This window comes from Symphalangus syndactylus, chromosome 7 (assembly GCF_028878055.3).
Source record: "Symphalangus syndactylus isolate Jambi chromosome 7, NHGRI_mSymSyn1-v2.1_pri, whole genome shotgun sequence".
NCBI lineage: Eukaryota > Metazoa > Chordata > Mammalia > Primates > Hylobatidae > Symphalangus > Symphalangus syndactylus.
In genome coordinates, this window is record NC_072429.2 from 124,153,373 (window position 1) to 124,176,605 (window position 23,233).

A 23,233-nucleotide genomic window follows, 5' to 3' on the forward strand; every position below is an offset into this window, starting at 1 on the left:
CATACTGAGGCACAGCTAAGGCTGCCATCCACTTCAGAGAAGGAGGGATTCTAGCAGAGTCACATGGGGGTTTGAGACTGACCAACCCATTGGTCTTTGTTTCAGAAATGAGGAAACAGAACCAGAGAGGTTCTGTCCTTATAGAGGATTGTTCAACTGCTGACCTTTCCCCTACCCTAAGATACTTAGACTCAGCTGTATTCAGGATTTTCAGTTCTTTCTCTGATTTCTCACATTTCCAAAGATATGCCATTCAAATTTGTTTAGGTATTTTTAAATCACTTGGAAGAAAATGACATAGTGGATCTGAAAGCACTTACAGCATTTCTGCACCATGTTCAGTACTTGAATCTGAATCTAAAGAGAGGGCTTTATTGGATCACTATTCTGGGATAATATTGAAATAACTACTAACAATAATAACAACAATTTTTGTATTGTGAAAAAATAATACAACCAAATGAAAATCGATTAATCAAAACAGTGAAAACCCTGTCCCCTTCTCTGAGCTTACAAAAAGAGAACCTAATTAGTAGGCATTCTTTTTATAGCTAATGTGCTAATTGCCTCAGGGATAACACCTGTGTAATTTATTTTTAAAAATCTTACAAAAATCTACATCTTAGTGAGATTCTAGAAAAGAATAGCAACAGCTGGGCCCACATCTGTTTGAATGATGCAGCATGAAAAGGATTCTAAATATAGTCTGAATTAGAGGCAAATGTACGTTCATGCTGTAGTACAAAGTATCAGTTGAACTAGATCTGAAGGAGCTTATCATTAAAATAACCTAAAACTAAAATGGTACAGTTTGCTTTGGAAAGCAACAAATATTTACCTTAAGCAGTCTTTGTTAGCAAACTTGAAATATAACTGGTCCATTCCCACTTGCCAGATGGAGAGAAAGATTATACCAGAGCTTAGGAGAATAAAAATAAGTCATATCGACACAAGAAAGTGACTTTTTACAAGAAGTTTTCATCACATTCAATGGCTTGGGGTGCCTTGTTTCTATTTTTCTTAGTTCTTGAATTTTATAGAGCCTGAGTTAGCAGCTCTCAACAGCTCTGCCTTCCTCCCTCCTCCCCTCCCTCCCTTCCTTCTTTTAACAAATACTTACATGCCCATTCTGTGCTGGGTATTTTTTTTATATACCCAGATAAGAATAGGGTAGACATAGTTTCTGCTCTAATAAGGTTTTGAAGACTGACATAACAGATGTTTTACTTTAAACATGTGCATTTAGGTAACACTGTACCTATAAAGCTCTTAGTAGTGTCTGGCACGTATTAAGTATCAATAAATAACAGCTACCTGTGAAAACAGTTCAAGAATCTGTGAAACCTGTAATAGCAGACCCAATATAATAGCTAGCCTACGGTATGCTAAGAACTCTTCATACACACACACACACACACACACAAAGCTATACACACAGTTGTATTTAATCATTACAACATTCCAAGGGTACATCATATTACCCCAGTTTATAGATGAGGTAACTGAAGCTTGGTGAGGTTGAGTTGTCCAAGGTCACATGCATGTCTAAGTGACTGTGCCAGGATTTGAATTCAGGTTTGACCTGACCAAAACTTGAGCCCTTGGCCATTAGGATGTACCTTGGAATCCCGTTTTTACAGCCTCCATTGCCACACACTACCCCCGAGAACAGTCCACTAGCAGCACTTGTTTCCCTACACTCCAGTGCCTGGGAGAGTTAATTTGCACACCACTCTCAATACCTTACCTTCAGGGCCCCTTCTCAGGATCACAAGACTACCAGAAAATCAAAAGGAATTAATCATCAGTGAAAGCCAAAGGTTTTTACTTCAATATGTATTTTCCTTTGTGTTGATATGTCTTTACAGAGATAACACCATCACCAAAAACTTATCTAATTGTCCATCTCTTCCAGATTTGCCCAATTTTCAGAGACTCCAAACAACATCTTCTTTTTTTTTTTTTTTTGAGATGGAGTCTTGCCCTGTCACCCAGGCTGGAGTGCAATGGCGCAATCTCGGCTCGGTGCAACCTCCGCCTCCTGGGTTCAAGTGATGCTCCTGCCTCAGCCTCCCAAGTAGCTGGGATTACAGGTGCCCACCACCATGATGGCTAATTTTTTGTATTTTTAGTAGAGATGGGGTGTCGCCATGTTGGCCAGGCTGATCTCAAACTCCTGACCTCAAGCAATTGCCTGCCTCGACTTCCCAAAGTGCTGGGATTACAGGCGTGAGCCACTGCGCCCGGCCCAAATAATGTCTTCTATGTGCCATCATACACATACATATATTTAAATTAAGCATTATATTTTACAAGCCACTTTCATGTCCATGAACTTGCTTAAGCTTCACTAAGCCTTGTTTATAGCATCTCTTCTCCATTTTGTAGATGAAGAAACTGAAGCCTAGGGCAAAAAAAAAAAAAAAAAATTGCCCAAAGCCAATAGTTAATTTCCAGCAAACCTGGGACTTCAACTCAGCTCTGGTTCTTTTGCATCCTAAGAAAATCATATGTGTGTAGTGATTGTAATCCCCTAGATTGGGGGCTGTGTTTGATTGTTTATCTCTGAACTTCAGTAGACGCCAATTGGGAGGTGAACTTCTCCTATCTCACTATAACGTGCCTCCTCTGTAGGGTGGTTTTACCACACATGTAAGCAGCCTTCACATTAATAAAATACAGAATTTGGCTAGGTGTGGTGGCTCACACCTGTAATCCCAGCACTTTGGGAGGCTGAGGGGGACAGATCAGTTGAGGTCTGGAGTTTGAGGCCAGCCTGGCCAACATGGTGAAATGCCATCTCTACTGAAACTACAAAAATTGGCCGGGTGTGGTGGCGGGCGCCTGTAGTCCCAGCTACTCCAGAGGCTGAGGCAGGAGGATCACTTGAACCTGGGAGGTGGAGGTTGCAGTGAGCTGAGATTGCCCACCTGCACTTCAGCCTGGGTGACAAAGTGAGACTCTGTCTCAAAAAATATAAAATAATAAAATAAAATACAGAATTTGCCTCCAGCTATCTGGAGTTGCTGCAAGCCCAGTGCCATTGTTTCATGCCTGCTGCTACTGTTCCTTTCCACAGATGCCTACCCTTGGGACATACACTGCTTGACTGCTCTCCTAGCTAGAGACAACCAGAAGCTAAACCTTGTTAAAATAAATAACCTAAGTAAGGCAACTTTCTCCTCCAGGACCTTGCCCTTTAGTTATCTCTTCTTTCCATATCATCCATATCATTAGTCTCTTCTGGCTTTCCATTCAGGCTACAAACCCACTCAACCTTTTAAAATGAAACAGACAGAGGAGAGAGAGATTGTCCTGTGTCTAGCTAATGCCCTTTTTCTCCTTTCCCCATCTTAAAAGAGTGTTCTGACTACCCAGGGACCACTTGTTTACTTCCATTTACTCCTTAACATTGGCAGCCCGATCCCTTCCACCATTCCAGTGAACCCTCTCTACAGAATATCTCCAGCGACCTGCACATTGCCAGTTTTCCAATCCGTATCTTCCTAAGTCTCTTTGTGCCATTTTAAATTTTTGACTACTCGATGCTCCCAGATACTCATTACTCCCTTGTGTGGGATCCTTCTCAACTGACTCCTGTATCTACACCTAAATATAACTTTTTAGGATTATCTCTATTTTTCTTGTGGAGACAGGGTCTCGGTATATTGCCTGGGCTGTTCTCGAACTTCTGGCCTCAAGCGATCCTCCTGCCTCAGCCTCGCAAAGCACTGGGATTGTAGGCGTGAGCCACCATACTGGCCGATGTTTTAGGATTCTCATTCTGGGCAATTGTGCTTCTTTCTACTGACTTTTCTTTTGTCATTTCATTTATTATCACGGCTGCAGCTCCCACACTCACCTTTATGCTGCCGCGTGAGCTTCCTCACCATAATCCTGTCCTTACTGCTCCTCTAACTGCTGGGACGTAACAGGAGGCCCTCAGCCTCAAGATAATTTTTTTTCTTCTGATATCAGCTCTTCTTCCTGCATTCCCTCCCTCAGGTAGTGCATCATCCACTGAAATAGAAAACCTAGTCATAATTAGACTAACCCCCTTCCTTCATTCCCAGTAATCACATTTCAATTATTTTGCCTCTGAGCTATTTCTGTTGATTGATTGATTGATTGCCCAAATCTCCTCAAATTCCTTTTACCGGGGATATTTCTCAAATCTGGCCTCTCTCTATGTCCTGGTCCTTTTTCCTGGCAAATCTCTGTACTTACACTGTTCTCTGTATCTGAAACGCTTCTCTCACTTTGGTTGTTGTTACTGTTGACATTTATTCTTTCTTATAGACTTATTTCAGGCCTCATTACCCCTTTACTTCTATGCATGTGTCTTTCTTAACACTCTAGATACTGTGTACCTGTGTTCCCCACTAGGCTAGGAGTTTTTTTAGGACAAGTCTTTTCCCCAGTCTTTATTTTTTAAATTTATTTGTTTTTATTTTTTGAGACAGGGTTTGCACTCTCGCCCTAGCTGGAGTGCGGTGGCTCAATCTTGGCTCACTGCAGCCTCAACCTCCCAGACTCAAACCATCCTCCCACCTCAGCCGCCCAGGTAGCCAGGATCACAGGCATGCATTACCACCATGCCCAGCTAATTTTTTGACTTTTTATAGAGATAGTCAGTGTTGACCAGGCTGGTCTCGAACTCCTAAGCTCAAGCAATCCTGCCTCAACCTCCCAAAGTGCTGGGATTTACAGGCATGTGCCACCACACTTGGCCTTTTCCCCCAGTCTTTAATTCATCTTTGTACTTCCAAGGCCTACAGCAGTACCTAAAACTTACCACATCCTCAATAAATATTTGTTGAACTGGATCATACTTACTTCCTAGAGTAATCAGAACACATGAAAAGCATTGGAAACGGGAACTTTGGAGGAAAAATATAGGCAGTTATCCAAAGTATCACTCATGCAGCTGTTGTAGGACAACTGGATGTTAACATGTAGACTCTCTTCTGCCTCCCATCTTTGTGTTTGAACATGTAGTGCTACGTGCCCCTCTCTCTCAGCCAATCTGTCTCTGTCTCTGCTCTCAGTCTGCCTAAGTCCTGCTTATTCTCTTGGACTCAGCTGTTGGCCCACCTCAGAATGGGTTAGAGGCCTTTCATCCATGCTGCTGTGTCTAGCAGGGTACTTATCAGAGGGCATTCTTGTTATCAAAGGGTTTCCTGTTTCCTTGTCTGTCTTCCCCAGTTAACTGTGAGCTCATTTAGAACAGAGACCAAGTTGTGCTCCTTTTACATTTTCAGTGCCTGACATGGCTCCGCTTATTAAATGTTTGATGAATAATGAAGGAATATACTTTAAAAGTAGCAGATGTTTGTGGGTGTGCTGTTACCGAAACCCCCACCCATCTCGAATATAAAGCTTAGGTTTCCTTTCTTGAGTAGGACCTTAAAAGTCATGTATTTTAGTTTAGGTGCATTCAAATTCTGGTGTCTCCAGTTAGCAGTTGTTAATCACACTAGCTGATCAACTACTGGTCTTAAATCAAAGCATTTATTATCAAAGCCTTTTTGTTTATGAGTACAAACACACCATTGATGTTTATAAGAATAATTATTTTCTCCCCTGAATGTTAACTAGCCACAAAAGCTGGTGTACACATGTGATAGTGTTTTTCATGGAGTTTAAAGAATGTTGGCCTTTGATGTTCTGCCCTTGAATGGAAATGAGTCTGTATTACAAAATCACTAGTGAGGAAAATGGGGAACTTCTAGACAAGCACCTGAGAAGCATTATTAGAATTCCTGAGTGTTAAAATCCAACAGATGCATTTTTCATGACGTTAAAAAAAACTCCACTTTCTGGTAGTAGCCCATGTCTTATGCTATGAAAATGAATGAGATTAAGTAGAATATGTTAAAATCATATTAAGTAGAAGTGTCTTAGTCAAAACGTGACTGAAAGGAAAAGACTAATACAAGGTAGCATTAGCAAAAATATAAATAAATAGAAAAATTTTTAAATAAGCTGTAAGGAAAAAGGGGTGTCTCATGAGAAAAGGGACTAGGAACAAGAATCTAAAAGCAGGCCCTTTTGGTCTTTCTCAGACCATAAAATCTCTCATCTCTACTTCTTTGCATGACTTGCATTTTTTTTTCTTTCTTTCAGCCTGGCTTGCTCAGTTTGCCTGACCACCTGGCAGAAGGTAGCTACCTCATAGCATTCTAGGTTGTATATCCTCTTTCAGTTCAACTAAAGAGCCCTGACTGAATTAGAATCTCAGTTACAATTCCAGCCTCACAGAAGAGAAAAGTTGGTTGAGGCAACATAGGTAGGTCACAAATCCAGTGTGGTCCAGGCAACTGTGATCAAGGAGACAGAGCCACATGACACAAATACGGTTACCATGGCACATGTCTGAATGCAAAGAGACAGTTCTCAGACAGAATGGGCTATCATGAGTTAGACAGACAACTCCTACCACCACCAAAAACCCAAGGAAGCATAAAGTAAAAAGGACAATGTAGTAGCACTATCTCAGTATAAATTATTTATAGATTTATTGTCTTTTTCCTCCACCAAATTATGTGTACCATGAGGTTAGGCACCATATTTATGTTTAATTCTCTAGTACCTAGCAGTGCCCAACAATAGGCATTCAGTAAATATTCAGTAAATATTGGATGAACAGAAACTAAGGTAAGCTCTGCCTTCATGGAAATTATAGTCTGGTTATGAAAGCAGGCAGAAAACAAGCAAATAAAAAGATGTAATTGTGGTAAATACTAAGAAAGTTAAAAGGGGGAGAGGGGTAAAGGAAGGGTTACCAAACTACAGCAGAAACTTTCAGAGGTAGGTGATGGTGTTAAAACCCAAGGTAGCTGTACTTGGGTTTTGCTTATTCATCCGAAGAGACTGGAGGTGGTAATCATAAAAGATTCCATTTACATTTTGTTCCATTCATCATTTTAACACATAAAAAACTGTAGTTTACATTAGAGCATGGGTTGCTAAAAGGTTGCTATAAAGAACTATATAAAATTTTAATAAATTTAATGCTTGCTGATATCTTTTCATTTTTATCTTCTGTTTTTAAATTGGTAAACTCTTAGCCTGGAGCTCGATATAATTATATAACAGTTCTATGAGCTGGTCAATGATTAATCAAGTGCACAATAGGAGATATACATTGGCCAACTCTGCAAGCAGATTTGGATTAAGATTACAAATCACACAATGGGAAAGACATGTTCTCCAAAAGAGAATCAGGCAGGATCAGATGATACACCAGGATGTGTTTTCAGTGTGATGGAAAGATTGTTTCCAGTGATCTTAGTGATGGTAAAGATAGAGGAGAAGGCATCTAAGAAATGTGTTTTTCTGGAATTATATTAGTATTCTTGTTGCCAGTATCTAATAGTGTTTCCAGAACTATTCTGGAAGCAAGCCAGATCTCCTAAACAATAATTAACAGAGCTTTTTACCTAGCTTTATTCATTAGAGTAACTAACAGGAGTTTCTATATAAACAACTCCAAAACCCTAGTGGCTTATTAAACTGTAGATTTTTTTTCCTATGTAAAATAGTCTTACCTTACTCTGTGGAAAGATTTTTTTCCTATGTAAAATAGCTTACCTTAGTTCAGTGCAGATAAAGGGGGTGTTTGTTCCATAAATTTATTCAGGGACCCAGGCTCTTTCCATCTTGTGGTTCTGTCCTCCCGCACTCAATTCATTCAAGCTGGTCCATGGGGAAAGAATGAGATTGGGCCAGGACTACACCAGGAAGTGCACATCACTTCCACTCTCATTTCATTAGCCAGGATTGAGTCACAAGTACCACACCTACCTACAAGGAGGGCTGGACAAAGGTATAGTTGGGGACTCAGGAAGAAGAGAATATTAGTGACTATTCTCAGTGTCTGCCACACTAGCAATATGTAGATTCAAGAAACTATGAGAGGAAAAAAAAAAGGAGAAGGAGAAGAAGAAGAAGAAAAAAAAAAAAAAGGAAGCTGTGGGAGGCCGGGGGGAGCAGTGGCTTACACCTGTAATCCCAGCACTTTGGGAAGCTAAGGTGGGTGGATCACTTGAGGTCAGGAGTTCAAGACCAGCCTGGCCAACATGGTGAAACTCCATCTCTAGTAAAAACACAAAATTAGTTGGGTGTGGTAGCACATGCCTGTAATCCCAGCTACTTGGGAGGCTAAGGCAGGAGAGTCACTTGAACCCAGGAGGCAGAGATTGCAATGATCTGAGATCAGGCCATTGCACTCCAGCCTGGGCAACAGAGCAAGACTCCATCTCAAAAAAAAAAGAGGCTATGGGAAACATGAAAAAGAAAATATTGTAGAAAAGCCCTTTGTATCTTCAAAAGAATTTTGTTGCCAAAATTTGAGATCATTTCAGATAAGTTATCTTTCCAAAAGCTTCTTACCACAGGTAGTGCTGTTGGCTTCTACAAACCACATATGATTCCCTGGTTCTGTCAGTGCTGGAAAATTCAGAAGAAAAATAAAAGCAAATCGATTCTGAAAAGTAGTTATCTAATCAGAATGGTGGTAGTGTGTGCCTTCCCTTCCAAAGCACAACTGTGAGTTGCCCATCAAAGCCTATCATCATCTCCTCTAGGAGTGTTCCCCAACATGAACGAGTTTCAAATGTTGGCAGGTCATACTTGTTGAAGACTCCCTGTAGTCTGGAGCAGTATTTCCCCACCAAGAATTTAGGAAAGACTGTAATTCCATAATTTTATTTAAATCTGTCCCAGGGGGCCTGGTTTAGGTCTGATACCATATGGACTACTTGTCCATGATGACAGTAGCTGTGCCCCAGCTCTGTTTCAGGGATTCTGCAAATTTAATTCTACAACAATAATAGCTTACACTGTTGAGCACTTACTATATTCTGGGTACCATTCTAAGAATGCTATTACTATTATACTCATGTCTGGGAAATAGGATGCTGCCCCACCTTGCACTCTCAGGGATCTTGTCCATTACTCCACACTTGAAGTTACCCCTGCCCAGGAAGTTTATCAAGGGAGATACAGACTTGGCAGTTTAAGAGGATGGTTCTTATTGTTATAACCAGGACTGACGAAAATTTAAAGGACATAATTGTATTTTTAGATGCCTCAGATTTAGTTTGGCAAATGGCTGTTGTAGTGCTGACCAGCTTTCCCCATATAGAGCAAAGTATTCTTTGTTTATTTTTATTTACTGACTCCCGTGGGTTAATTTTAAAATTTATTTGAACTCTGTTCAATAAATGATCACTGAGCATCCACTCTGTGGAAAGCTCCATGCTAATTATTGTAGGGAACACAAACAGGAGGAAGGTTTAGTCATCAAGCATACTGATGAATAGAGGTAGCAGGATCACCTAAACATTATGAGGTTGCTGAGACTTTTGAAGACCATCCTGTAGGTCTTGAACCTTTAGCTGATGGGTTAAACACTGAATGCTGTGAAAGATGATGGCCTTGGGATCCCAAGTTAGACAGTTATATCTCCTACTATCTGATGTGCTAATTTATAACAGTTTTATTAAGATGTAATATATATATACCATACAACTCACCTACTCAAAGTGTGCAGTAGACTGGCTTTTGTTTTGTTTTTGTATATTCACAGAGCTAGGCAGCCATCACCACAATCAATTTTAGAACATTTTCAAAAAGAAATCCTGTATCTGTTAGCATTTACTTGCTATTTTCTCCCAAGTCCCCCAGCTGTAGGCAACCACTAAATCTACTTTCTATCTCACCACTAAATCTACTTTCTATCTCTAATTTGCTATTTGGGACGTTTCATATAAACATGCATATGTGGTCTTTTGTGACTGGATTCTTTCACTTGGCATAATGTTTTCAAGGTTTATCCATGTTGTAGCATGTATCACTATTTCATTCCTTTCTAGTGCTGAATAACATTTCATTGTATGAATATACCACATTTTATTTATCATTCTTCAGTTGATGGTCATCTGGGTTGTTTCTGTCTTTTGGCTATTATGGATAGTGCTGCTGTGAACATTTGTGTACAGTGGACATTTGTTTTTATTTCCATTTCTCGTGGTATTTATCTCACAGTGTAATTACTGGGTCATGTGGTAACTCTATGTTTATCCTTTTTAGGAACTGCCAGACTGTTTTCCAAAGGGACTGCACCATTTTACATTCCCACCAGCAGTGTATGAGGGTTCCAATTGCTCCACGTCCTCACCAGCACATGTTATTGTCTCTTTTTTATTGTAGACATCCTAGTGGGCGTGAAGTGGTATTTCATTGTTTTGATTTGCATTTCCCTTATGGATTAATATTGTAATATTTATTTTACCAATCTAGGGCTAAACTTGCGATCGTATACTTTCTTATGCATGTAATAGAAACTGTCTCATATTACTGGATTGACTTTCTAAAACAAAACCGTAGTTCTTTACAAAATGAATGTCATTTATGGGGTTAGAATTATACCTGAAAAAACATAAAGTGAAATGACATGGAGTTAAGATTGCGCACTCATCTGGGAAACTTGTTTTGCAGTATGAATTCATTCACAGTGTTCCGAGGCCTTTATCTGAGCTACTCAAGTACTACTATGTGACATTTACTGGATAATCCAGACAGCACTTTGGTTAAATCCACAGTGTGATGTCACCCAGTAAACACTTGAAAATGGAGATGTGTGTCTCTTCTGGTTTTATCAGTCAAGATTAGTGGTGGTTCACAGCACAGTGAACTTTTTCTCCTCTGTGATCCATCAGTCTGTGTCTCATTGTGGGCCAATAATCTGTCACCTGAAACTACTTAAAATAGGTCGGACTTTGTTGAATGTCGTGTTGCTGTGATGACATCAGGTTTTGGCTGCAGAAAGGAAAGAACCTTTTTATAACTTTGTTTGCCTCTGTATCCCTTGTTTCCAGTAAAAGCACTGTGATTTTTAGCCCCTTGCTTATATATGTAGACTATTTTCTAAACTAGTTTTTCATCCATCCCTTTACCTTTTGGGGCCCCTAATCTGGTGACCTTTGTGTTTCTGTCAAAGAAAGAAAATGACATGGGGCTTGGAAGGTGGCAGAGTTTCACCATCTTGGTTTGACCAACTAGCAGACAGGTAAAAACAGCATCCAAAAGGGCCATTTGATAATAAAATTAAAAAATTAAAAGTTGAAGAGAATTCAGAGGATGCTTTCTTCAGAGAAGTGCTTAGGAGTTCTCAGAAATCTTCCCAGAAAAGAGCCCTTAACAGTAGACTGATCATCCTTTCTGACCCACTGAGAGAATAACACACAGGTCGGAATTCTCTTCATTGGGCTGCACACCCTTGTCTCTGCTTAGTATAGCTTTGGGAAGCTCTAAGAGGGACAAAGCGGGCAAAGAACCGAGAGTGGATCATTAACCCTTCATAATACATCATCCTATGTTCTGCCTCATTGGTTCCTCAACTTTTAGTGTGTGATTGTGTGGCTCAGTTGGAGAATAGTTGGAAGGAATAGTTAGAGCTTGAATTTTGTTTCTTCCAAAGTAAAAGGAAGCAACAGCTTTATACATTTATAGAGCTGGATTTCTTTCTTTTTTAAGCTCTAATGAATTCTGTTTTGAGCATTCTATTAACTAAAATATTATTTTGGATGAAACTGAAGCATATCATGACCCAATAATAACCGTTGCCCCTACTGAAGATCTTAAACTACTGCATAATCCTGATCCGTGTGTCTTCACAACTATTAAACAAGAAATAACTAATATTTATTAAAGTATGAGTAGGAATTACAGCTTACAGCGTAGATTCTGATCTTTGCACTGATTAGCTCTTAATTAAAAAAACAATAGCTAGCACTTATTGAACATTTACTACATGCTAGGCATTATAATGATAGCCTTGCATAGATTATCTCATTTAATACTTTCCATGGCCCTATGAACTAGGTACTGTTATTTTCTTCTTTTTACAAACTGAGGTAAATTTAGTGTTGTCATGTACAGTTTGCACCCTTAACTCCCAACAGTCACTTCTGTTGGGTACATGACATATTGAGTGAATACTATGTTTGTAAGAGAGAGAATATGCATGAATGAATGAGAGATGGCATACCCAAACAGGGAAGCAAACGGATGGATTTGGCTGTAGTCAAATTGTTGTTGCCATGGTAATTTTTTTTTTTGAAACTAGAGTCTTGCTCTATCACCCAGGCTGGAGTGCAGTGGTGCAATCTCAGCTCACTGCGACCTCCAATTCCCAGGTTCAAGTGATTCTCCTGCCTCAGCCTCCCTAGTAGCTGGGATTACAGGCATGCACCACCATGCCAGGCTAATTTTTTTGTATTTTTAATAGAGATGGGGTTTCACACGTTGGCCAGGCTGGTCTCAAACTCCTGACCTCAAGTGATCCACCCACCTCTGCCTCCCAAAGTGCTGGGATTACAGGTGTGAGCCACCGTGCCCGGCCTGCTGTGGTAATTTTTAAGAAAGCTTTTAACATTTCCTTTTCCTCCTTCATATTGTTGCTTACAAACATAAGACAATAACTGCTGAGGAGAAGCAAACTCAAGGCTGGGCATTCCTGCAGGAAAATGGCCAAGGTGTACTTTCATGGAACAAAAATGGATCAGAGAATTTGCTAATTTTTTTCTTGTAAGAAATTAGAATAAAAAAGAATATTGCTTATACTGATTTTTCTTTAAGAAATCGAATACCTCTGATTACTTATTTTGCATAGAAAATATAGAGTATACTTAGAAATTCAGGAAGTATTTTCTTTCTCATTGCAAACATTAAGTTATTCTTAGTCACTTACTCAATTAAGTTGTTACGGTCACTTCACTGGGCCATTTTACTGTGAGATACCCTAAAATCAATGAATTCATAACATCTCTGTCACACACACCCATTTTTAACAACCTCTATTTCATATTTTCATGCTTTTTAGTCAAGGTAAATGCCTGAATATAATGTAACTAAAGCTACATTCCTATAAAAATGCCTGGCCAAAAGGTAGCTCTTCAAGCCAGCAGTCATCTCCAGGATAATACATCGAATCTGTAGAGCTTATTTTACCCAGTTTTTTCCCTCCCCTGCAAAGGCAATTCTTTAATCTGCTCTATAAAGTCTGTATCTACTAAGAAGTCATCTTTGGTTGAGGGACCTCCTGGGACAGGCAGCTCATTCCATTTTCAAATAGTTCTAAATGGGGGAAATGATTTCCTTTGTTTAGCCAAATGTTGTCTTCTTTAAGGCCTGCTTCTCCACATTAGCTCTTCCTTCTGGAATGAGACACAGTAAAAACTAGGGTGAAATCTCTTAATTAACAAACACTTGGCCTGTAATCCCAGTACTTTGGAAGGACTAGACAGAAAGATCAGTTAAAGCCAGCAGTTCGAGACCAGCCTAGGCAACAAAATGAGACCTTGTCTCTAGAAAAAAAAAAAAAATTAAAGCCAGGCATAATAGCGTGCGCCTGTAGTCCTAGCTACTTGGGAGGCTGAGGTAGAAGGATCACTTGAGCCCAGAAGTTTGAGGCTACAGTGAGCTATGATTGTGCCACTGCACTCCAGCCCATCAACAGAGTGAAACTCTGTCTCAAAGAAAAAAAAAATTATTGATTACTTTTACAATATGCAAAGCAATTATGAAATGTATCAGAAAATGAATACATATACTTCATAATATTAATGTGGACGAATAAACACGGATGTTGAAGTCACATAATAGCATAAATAATGCTGACTGGGCCAGGCACAGTGGTGCATGCCTGTAATCCCGGCACTTTGGGAGGCTGAGGCAGGTGGATCACCTGAGATCAGAAGTTCAAGACCAGCCTAGCCAACATGGTGAAGCCCCATCTCTACTAAAAATAAAAAAATTTGCCTGGTGTGGTGGTACACACCTGTAGTCCCAGCCACTGGGGAGGCTGAGGCAAGAGGATCACTTGAACCTAGAAGGCAGAGGTTGCAGTGAGCTGAGATTATGCCACTGCACTCCAGCCTGGGTGACAGTGAAAGTCCATCTCAAAAAATAAGTAAATAAAATAGTGCTGACTACATGCCAGGCACTGTTGCAAGTACTTTGTTTAAGTTAACTCATTGATCCTGACCATAGCCCTTTGAGGCATGTACTACAAAAATCCCCATTTTGTAGTACCCACGATGTGGAAACTGAGACACAGTTAAGACACTTGCCCAAAGTCACCCAGCCAGTAAATGTGAGATCCAGCGTTTGCAGTCAAGCAGATTGCCTGGTCCCTTAGCTCTGCGGACCCAGAGCCAGATCTTCCAGTGCTGATGCTGCACCTCATTAGCAGGATAGTGCGGGAAATTTACTTAAGCCATCTCCACTTTTGTTTCCTCATCTGTATAAACAGGCAGAGTTGTTAATAGTAATTAAATGGAGTACCATTGAACGTGACCAGTGGTTCTTAACAGGGATTGCATATCAAATTCATCTGTGGGTTTTTTTGGGTTTTTTTGTTTTGTTTTGTTTTGTTTTGTTTTTTTCAGTTTAGGTCCTACCAGGAACTTCTGATTCATTTAAATACTATGTGGTTTGTTGTCACCAGTTTGAGACTCATGTCAACATTGGTTCAGAATAAGCAGGGTGGTTTTTTAAATGAATCTTCTTAATAACTGCAAAACTCAGGACAGTGTTAGCATTGATGGGATTAGGTTTGGGGTGATATTAAAATCTGATTTCAAAATCCCATAGTAGTTGTTCCTCTGATCCTTAAAATGAACTTCCTTGCCCCCATTTATTGCTGAAACATTTTTCTGCATGCATACCCAAGGTAGCACATTTCATGAATAGTTGATGATGCTAGTAAAAAAAATGTTTTGTTATTTTCTTCTGTTTTTGATAACTCCTTTACTGTGACCCAGTGAACCATTCTGAAAGTAAACCATTGAAGTATTTTTATAGCATCACCTACAAATAATTTGTATTTTTAAATCTGTATGTAGTGAAATGCACGAGGTTATCAATAGTCTAGTTGATACAGGATTCTCATCACCAAGTATATTGGCTGAATCAAGAGGAGATTCTTTGTCAGTGTGCTCCGTTTTTAAAAAGAAAGGAGCACTGTATTCGTTTCTTTTCACACTGCTATAAAGAATGACCTGAGACTGGGTAATTTATACAGAAAAGAGGTTTCATTGACTCACAGTTCCTTGTGGCTGGGGAGGCCTCAGGAAACTTAAAATCATAGCAGAAGGTAAAGAGGAAGCAAGGAATGTCTTAGATGGCAGCAGGAGAGAGAGCGAGCAAGAGGGGAGAACTGCTACACACTTTTAAACCATCAGATCTCAAGAGAACTCACTCACTATGACAGGAACAGCATGGGGGAAACAGCCCCCATGACCCAGTTACCTCCCACCAAGTCCCTCCCTCGACATGTGGGGATTACAATTTGAGATGAGATTTGGGTGGGGACACAAAGCCAAACCATATTAAGCACCCCTAAGGAAAATGTAACAACCCCTTTAATGCATTTATTTATTGGGAGGTTGGCAATTCATTTCACTGAGAATAACCAAAGAACTTTTGGCTTATGGAAAGAGAATGCCATGTAGTTTGAAGACTATTACCTTGACCTCATAATTTTGGCTTTCTTTTTTTTTTGTCTTGAGACAGAGTCTCACTGTCACTCAGGCTGGAGTGCAGTGGCAGAATCTTGGCTCGCTGCAGCCTCCACCTCCCAGGTTGAAGTGATTCTCCTGCCTCAGCCTCCCGAGTAGTTGGGACTACAGGTGCACACCATCATGCTTGGCTAATTTTTGCATTTTTAGTAGAGACAGGGTTTCGACATGTTGGCCAGGCTGGTCTCAAACTTCTGACCTCAGGTGATTCATCTGCCTTGGCCTCCCAAAATGCTGGGATTACAGGCATGAGCCACTACACCTGGACAATTTTCGGCTTTCTTGTACTGGAAGTGGGTCACTTCAAGGGCTGTGCCTCTTTTTTTTTTTTATTTTGAGACAAGTCTCACTTGGTCGCCCAGGCTAGAGTGCAGTAGTGCCATCATGGCTCACTGCAGTCTTGACCTCCCAGGCTCAATTGATTCTCACACCTCTTTACCTCACCTCCACCTCACCTCCACCTCCTGAGTACCTGGGACTATACCCGGCTAATTTTTTTGTTTTAGTAGAGATGGGGTTTCACCATGTTGCCCAGGCTGGTCTCAAACTCCTGAACTCAAGTGATCCTCTTGCTTCGGCCTCCCAAAGTGCTGGGATACAGACATGAGCCATCACACCTGGCCCTGGCTATGCCATTTAGACCTCATTCTAAGCCATATCAAATGTGACAAGGCAAATTCAGAGATTAAGAAGTTGTGGTATCTCAGTAAGTTGGCACTGTTCCATTCAACAGTCATTTATTGAGCATCTCTTATTTGCTATGCCATGGGGGTACAAAGATGCGAAGAACATTGTCCCTGCACTGAAGTTTACAGTCTGTGGGCAGTGGAGTAGGAACAGGTGGTCTCAATAAAGTTCAGCAAGTGTGTTATGGTGGAGGAGGTACAAGGTGCTTTAAGAATAGAAAGGAAGGTGGCCTGATGTAGCCTGGAGAGAGAGGAAGAAAGGAAGGGGCTCGTCTGCAAAGGCTTTCTGGGGGCGGGAGTACTGAGATGAATGTTAAAGGATGGATTAATGATAGCAGAGTGAAGAATGGATGGAAGAACATTCCACCTGGGCTCTGCAGCCCGCTGAGCAGTCTTGAATCATCCTACCCAACCAGTGGTCATCTCAGTTCCAAATAGTGTCCTGTCTGACTCACTGACTTTCCATCCTATCATTATTTGACTGCTCGATTATTTCTGTGTCACAATCATTAACTATTTTTGTGAAGTATGGCTTCAAAGAGAAAACAAAAAAAACTTTGAGCCATGCCTTTTTGTCCCTGAAATGAACAATCTGTGTGACCCATTTAGCCTGACCTCCATCATAACTTGAGCAGGATTGGCTGGGAAATGTGCTAGAACCCCAGCAGCACAGGCTGGTGGGAAAGGGGGCCTGAGGAAAATCACCTGCCTATACAGTTGGCATCCAGAAGGGGTTGAAAAACCAGCAAAAGTGGGACAGCAAACAGCGTCCCAAGTAGTCATCTAACCCGAGGTTTCCCTGGCCAAAGGTAATAGAATGCAGTGGCTCATGGTATCCAGCATCTGTCACATACTGGCTTTGTGACCTTTGCAAATTCACCTCTCAGTGCTTGGTCTTCTCTAAAATAAGTAATAATAATCGTACCTCACTACATGGAGGTGGCGGTGGGGTGGTGGTGAGGATTAAGTGAACTTATTCACCGAAAGTACTTGGAAGACTTTCTTGTTAATTGTTAGGAGACAGAGTCCCAGTTCCTTCAGAAGGGGACCCAGTCATGGTGTCAGGACCTCTGCAGTTAGTGAGCTCCCATTCTCCACAAGACATGAGTTTTCCATACAAGCCATTTTTTTTTTTTTTTTTTTTTTTTTTTTTTGAGACAGAGTCTCCCTCTGTCACCTAGGCTGGAGGGCTGGAGTGCAATGGCACAATCTCGGCTCACTACAACCTCCGCTTACTGGGCTCAAGCGATTCTCCTGCCGCAGCCTCCCGAGTAGCTGGGATTACAGGCACCAACCAACCACTCCCAGCTAATTTTTGTAGTTTTAGTAGAGACAGGGTTTCACCATGTTGGCCGGACTGGTCTTGAACTTCTGACCTCAGGTGATCCACCAGCCTTGGCCTTCCAAAGTGCTGGGATTACAAGCATGAGCCACCGCACCTGGCCCCAATTTTTTTTTTTTGAGACCGAGTCTCACTCTCTTGCCCAAGCTGGAGTGCAGTGGCACGATCTCAGCTCACTCAAATTCTGCCTCCCAGGATCATGTGATTCTCATGCCTCGGCCTCCGAGAGCTGGGATTACAGGTGCGTGGTACCACACCCAGCTAATTTTTGTATTTTTAGTAGAAATGGGATTTCGCCATGTTGGCCAGGCTGGTCTTGAACTCCTGGCCTCGAGTCATCTGCCCGCCTCGGCCTCCCAAAATGCTGGGATTACAGGCATGAGCCACCACGCCAGGCCCCAATTTCTTTTTTAACACATATTTATTGGATGTCTCCTATGTGCTAGGCACTGTTAAAAGCATTGGGGATAAATCAGAGGAATCAGTCCTTGCAAAGGCCCTGGTGTGGGAGTTGGCCTGGCACACGTTCCAGGAGTGACAAGGAGGTTCCCATGGAATAAGTGAGGGAAAGGGAAGTAGGAGATGAGATCAGAGAGCTAACAAGGGGTGGATGACACAGGGCTTCCCAGGCCATTGAAGGACTTTAGCTTTTACTTAGAGGTTAATATGGGGTGAGAATTGAGAGAAGAATGATAACTACTGCTGATTATTGAGCTTATAGAAGATAGCTGGCACTGTGCTAAGTGCTTGACCTGTGTTATCCTTCTTAATCAGATAGAACAAGAAGATTAGAACAATGATGTAAAGCAAATGGCCTGTCCTGAGAAAGGACCCTGAGACAGAGGGGTTGGGGAGCATTCAGGGGCAGTATTCAAACCCAGATCTGAGTGATTTCATGATGTCATACTGTCATTTAATGAATATAGACATGTGTTTGCCATCAGATTGCTGTAGCAAGACTAATCTTAACCTCCACTTGACCACTCTGCAAGACCACTGCTCAGGAACTGGATAGGAAGTTGGTGCCTGTGCTTCCAAACAACTCTGGGAATCAGGGGCAAAGAATCTGAGCACACATCATGCACCACACACACATTTTCCCCAGGGCACGGAGCAGGGTAACGCAGTGTCCATGCTGCAGCTCCACACTCCCCGCATCTTCTGTGTTGCAAGTGAAGAGTCCTCACTCTTTCCATATTTAAAGACTCAGTGTTTCTGAGTGCCTTTTAAGGGCAGGGTAGAATCAAAGCCCAAAATACCAAAGGTTCAGTTTCCTGTTACTGACCACAGTAGACCAGAAAATGAAGCAGCTTTCAGAGTAGCTGCCTCCCTCTGTGAACCTGCAGTTCAGCTTTGACTCAGGAGAGCCTGTGGGAACTGTCAGACTCCTTAGTCTGCAAGATGTTGTTCTCAACTGAATGGACACACCCTAAGTCAAGTTGTGTATTCAAGACCAAACTGCAGTGCAGAACATGAAGAACAGACAGAATTCTTTGGAATTCTGATTCATTTGCAGGACCAAATAAGGACCTACCCAATAATCATCTTAACTCATGCTGCACGAATTTGAAGTTTGTGATGAGCATTGAAGGAACTAAACTGTAAAATAAAAGGTCAGGGGTATCCATTTTTTCCAATAAGTATGTAAATTAACTGCCTATTTTGTGCGAAGTATAATACTGGGTGCCAAGAATGTCAAAATAAGTGGCTTCTGCACCCCCTCTCGCTGTTTAGGAAAAGGAGGTAATTTATAAGTACTTTCAGTGCACTGTAAGTGCTATTAACTATATATTCCAATTGCTGTACAGAAATTCAACTCCACATATTCAACAAAAATGGAGAGTAAAACAGAGAGGAAATTTAAATACTACAGGTAATTTTGTCCACCAGTCCCACACTGAGCATAAGATGACAGGGATGAATTCATGATTCCCTCAGTTGCTCTCAGTTTCCCTATTGCTCTCATGGTGTAAAATTTCATTGCATCAAGTGTGATTGTAGTGTTTAAAGATACACATTGTTTGTATAACATGTCCCTAATATGCATGTCACCTACTCGTGCTGGCTAAAGAAACAGTGTTCTTTCTAGTGCTAAAAGAAATCCTGGCTGTGTTTGACCTTTCTAAGAAATTGTCAAATTGGCTTTGTCATACATGAGATTTTCATCTTATGCTTTGACTTTAGAGTTTATTCTCTACATAAGATATTAATTCATTGTACTGACATATATACAGGATAAAGTCAAACGTGGCTGTGAATTTCAGTTTTTGGCTGATTTAGACTGTGGAAAAGTTATTTGACTTCCCTTAGTGCTTAATGATTGGCCTCATTTGACTCTAATCTATAAAACTAAGATACTTAAATTCATTTCATTTGCATTGTTGTGATGATTACATGAATAATATATATAAAGATCCTAACAAAATATTTAGCATAGTAAGTGATAGTTGCCACCTCATTCCTAGTAGGTGAAGATGTGTACTTTACCTATGGGAGCCTCTGAAGGTTTTTAGCAGAGGAGTGACATGATCCATGTAGGTTTCAGGAGAGATGACTTCAGTGCCCCATGATGTATGGGCTAAAGTGTAGAGAGACCTGGGGCAAGGAAACGAGATAGCAGGTAGTTACAATGGTTTAGACAAAGTTGAGGGCCTGCCTGAAGGCAATGGAGGTGCAGAGGAAGAATCCAGGTTTGGGAGTTTTAAAAGTAGAATTGAGGCTGGGTGCAGTGGCTCACACCTGTAATCCTAGCACTTTGGGAGGCTGAGGCGGGCAGATCATTTGAGGTCAAGAGTTCAAGACCAACCTGGCCAACATGGTGAAACCCCATCTCTACTAAAAATACAAAAATTAGCCAGGCATGGTAGCATGCGCCTGTAATCCCAGCTGCTTGGGAGACTGAGGCATCAAGTCTCATCATTGATTTTCATTGTGATGAGAATCGCTTGAACCCTGGAGGCAGAGGTTACAGTGAGCTGAGATCGTGCCACTGCACTTCAGCCTGGGCAAACAGAGCCAGACTCTGAAAAAAAAAAAAAAAAAAGAGAGAGAGAAAGAAAGAAAAAGAAAGAGAGAGAGGAGAGAGAGAAGGAAGGAAGGAGGGAGGGAAGGAAGGAAGGAAGGAAGGAAGGAAGGAAGGAAGGAAGGAAGGAGAGAAAGAAAGAAGGAAAGAAAGAAAAGGAAGGAAGGAAAGAAAGAAAAAGGAAACAAGGAAGGAAGGAAAGGAAAGAAGGAAGGAAGGAAGGAAGGAAGGAAGGAAGGAAGGAAGGAAGGAAGGAAGGAAGGAAGGAAGGAAGGAAGGAAAGAACTGATAGAACTTGGGGACTATTCGAAGTAAAAGAGAGTGGGAAGATCTTCAGAAGTGAAGGATGTCTTTATGTTTTCCAGCTTCAGAGGTTGGATAAATGGAGATATTAAATTAACTGGTACAGAGAATAATAAAAGGTACTGTTTTACTTCAGGCTGAAACTATATACCTGGCATTAAGCTAAGGAATTTAATAGATTATTTGATTTAGTCATCATGATAACCCTACAGAATAAGTAGTATCATTGCCATTTTACTACTGTGAAAACCTAAACTCAGAGGATCCCAGTGTCATATAGCTAGTCAATGCCTCCCTACGATCTGAACATGGATTTGTCTGACACCAAAGCCTCACTTTACACCACAGCAGTAAATAAGCCCTCACTCTGGAAGAGGAGAAATGGAGTAGGGACAAGAGGCTGAAGAGAAATCTTAGTTCTGGAAGCGTTAAGCTGTCAGGCAGAGATATCTTGAAGGCAGCTGGAAAATCAGACCTGTAGCTCAGGGGTGGATGTGGGGAAATAAGAAAATGTGGGTGTTGCTGGCTTATGGTGTTGGAGAGTGAATGAGGTCACTCAGCAAGGAGTATATAGTTGAAGAGAAACAGACCCTCAGTAAATGAAGGTTAGAAGGGGGATGCCAACCTAGTTTAGAAACTCGTATACGTGCATACTCAGTTTAGGAGTTTAGAAACGCTCATATACCTATACGCAGTGTAATTTTTTCTGACCAAAGTATAGCCTTGTGCTTAGGTGTATAAATTTTTAGTCAGCTGAGTATTGAGAGTTCCCTGTTAAAGCTTGGGCCCTGCCCTCACAGAGCTTATAGTCTAGTGGAGAGGCTTAGTAAAAAAGCCATTAAACAACAATAACAATCAGTTGTAGTACAGGCTAAATGTTATTTTAGGGTGCTGTTACAGGATGCTGCATAAGATTGGCCCCAAAGCCAGACTTGAGAGTCAATAGCCAGGGAATTAGGATTACAGGTCATAGTATTGAATAAGTTTATACTTGGCCAGACGCGGTGGCTCATGCCTGTAATTTTAGCACTTTGGGAGGCTGAGATGGGAGGATTGCTTGAGCCCAAGAGCTCAAGACCAGCCTGGGCAATATAGTGAGACCCCCCATCTCTATAAAAAATTAAAAAATTAGCCAGGTGTCGTGGCATGCGCCTGTAATCCCAGCTTCTCGGGAGGCTGAGGCGAGAGGATGGCTTGAGCCCAGGGGGTTGAGGCTGCAGTAAGCCATGATCGCCCCACTGCACTCCAACCTGGGCAACAGAGACCCTGTCTCAAAACAAAACAAAAACAAAAAGCTTATATATATTAAAAAAAAAAAAAAAAAAAAACACTGAGCAACGGCTGTTTTCGCCTCTCATAGTCCCATCTTGGGCCCTACTGCCCAATTTAAATTTCTCTATCTCTCTCTCCCCTCTCCCCACTTCCTCCCTCCCTTCCCAACACAGTGAGGAGATACGATGCAGCTCCACTGTAACAATATTTGAGTCAAATGTATACACTGAAATTTCTTAGTTTTTTTCCTGAACACATAATTGCTTTAGGAGACCTGCACAAAATGTGAAAATAGCACATTTCTTTTCCACTGACCATCAGAACAGAGAATTCCCAAGCCTTCATATTGTACAGTGAATAACCCAGTCTCAATTTATGGCCTTTATCTTGATATCCAGTCTTCATTTTGGTAGGTTATCTAGCGTAATGGTTAAAAGTACAGGTCCTGGAGCTGGACTGTCTGGATTTGAATTATTGTTCCACCAATTGCTAACTGTGTGACCTTGGGCAAAATACTTAACCTCTCTGTGCTCGTTTCCACATCTGTAAGATGGGAATATAATGATATTACCTACATCCTTAGCATTATGTGAGGAATAATAAGTTAATACATGTGAAATGCCTAGAACTATACATGGCATATATAGAGTAAGCAATTTATAGGTTCAATGTTAGTGCTACCACTGAATTATGCCAGTGGATAAAACTGTGTTAAAATGGGAGCCCAGCCCATTGTAAATCACTCGCAGATCAGCTCCCTGTTCACTTAACATGGAGGAAAGAGTCCAGCATTTGTTTCCTTTTCCTGTCTTTTAACATTGTGGGTACTGGTCCCTGGTAGATTAGTGGGTAGTCAATTTCAAGCCCCATAGCTATAGAAAAGGAAATTTTTTTTTCTTCAAAATAGAAGTCTCCTTCTTTCCAATCACATGTGCAATGCCTATGTTTAGAAATCTTCCAGGAGCAGTCTGGGAAGATAGCTGAAAGCATGGTGTATGGCGAGGTGCCTAGTATATGATAA

At 41.1% G+C, this 23,233-nt stretch overlaps 1 protein-coding gene and 1 long non-coding RNA gene across 9 annotated transcripts in view; one reads left to right on the plus strand and one right to left on the minus strand.

The window, feature by feature from the left end:
• NSMCE2 (NSE2 (MMS21) homolog, SMC5-SMC6 complex SUMO ligase) overlaps positions 1 to 23,233 on the plus strand; it is a 281,791-nt gene that overhangs the window by 198,647 nt on the left and 59,911 nt on the right. The window lies entirely within an intron of this gene.
• LOC134737141 (uncharacterized) lies at positions 811 to 7,750 on the minus strand. Its single transcript, XR_010121758.1, has 3 exons — positions 7,594 to 7,750; positions 3,863 to 4,020; positions 811 to 919 (listed from the first exon to the last, which is right to left on the minus strand). It is a non-coding gene; the product is annotated as an uncharacterized lncRNA (long non-coding RNA).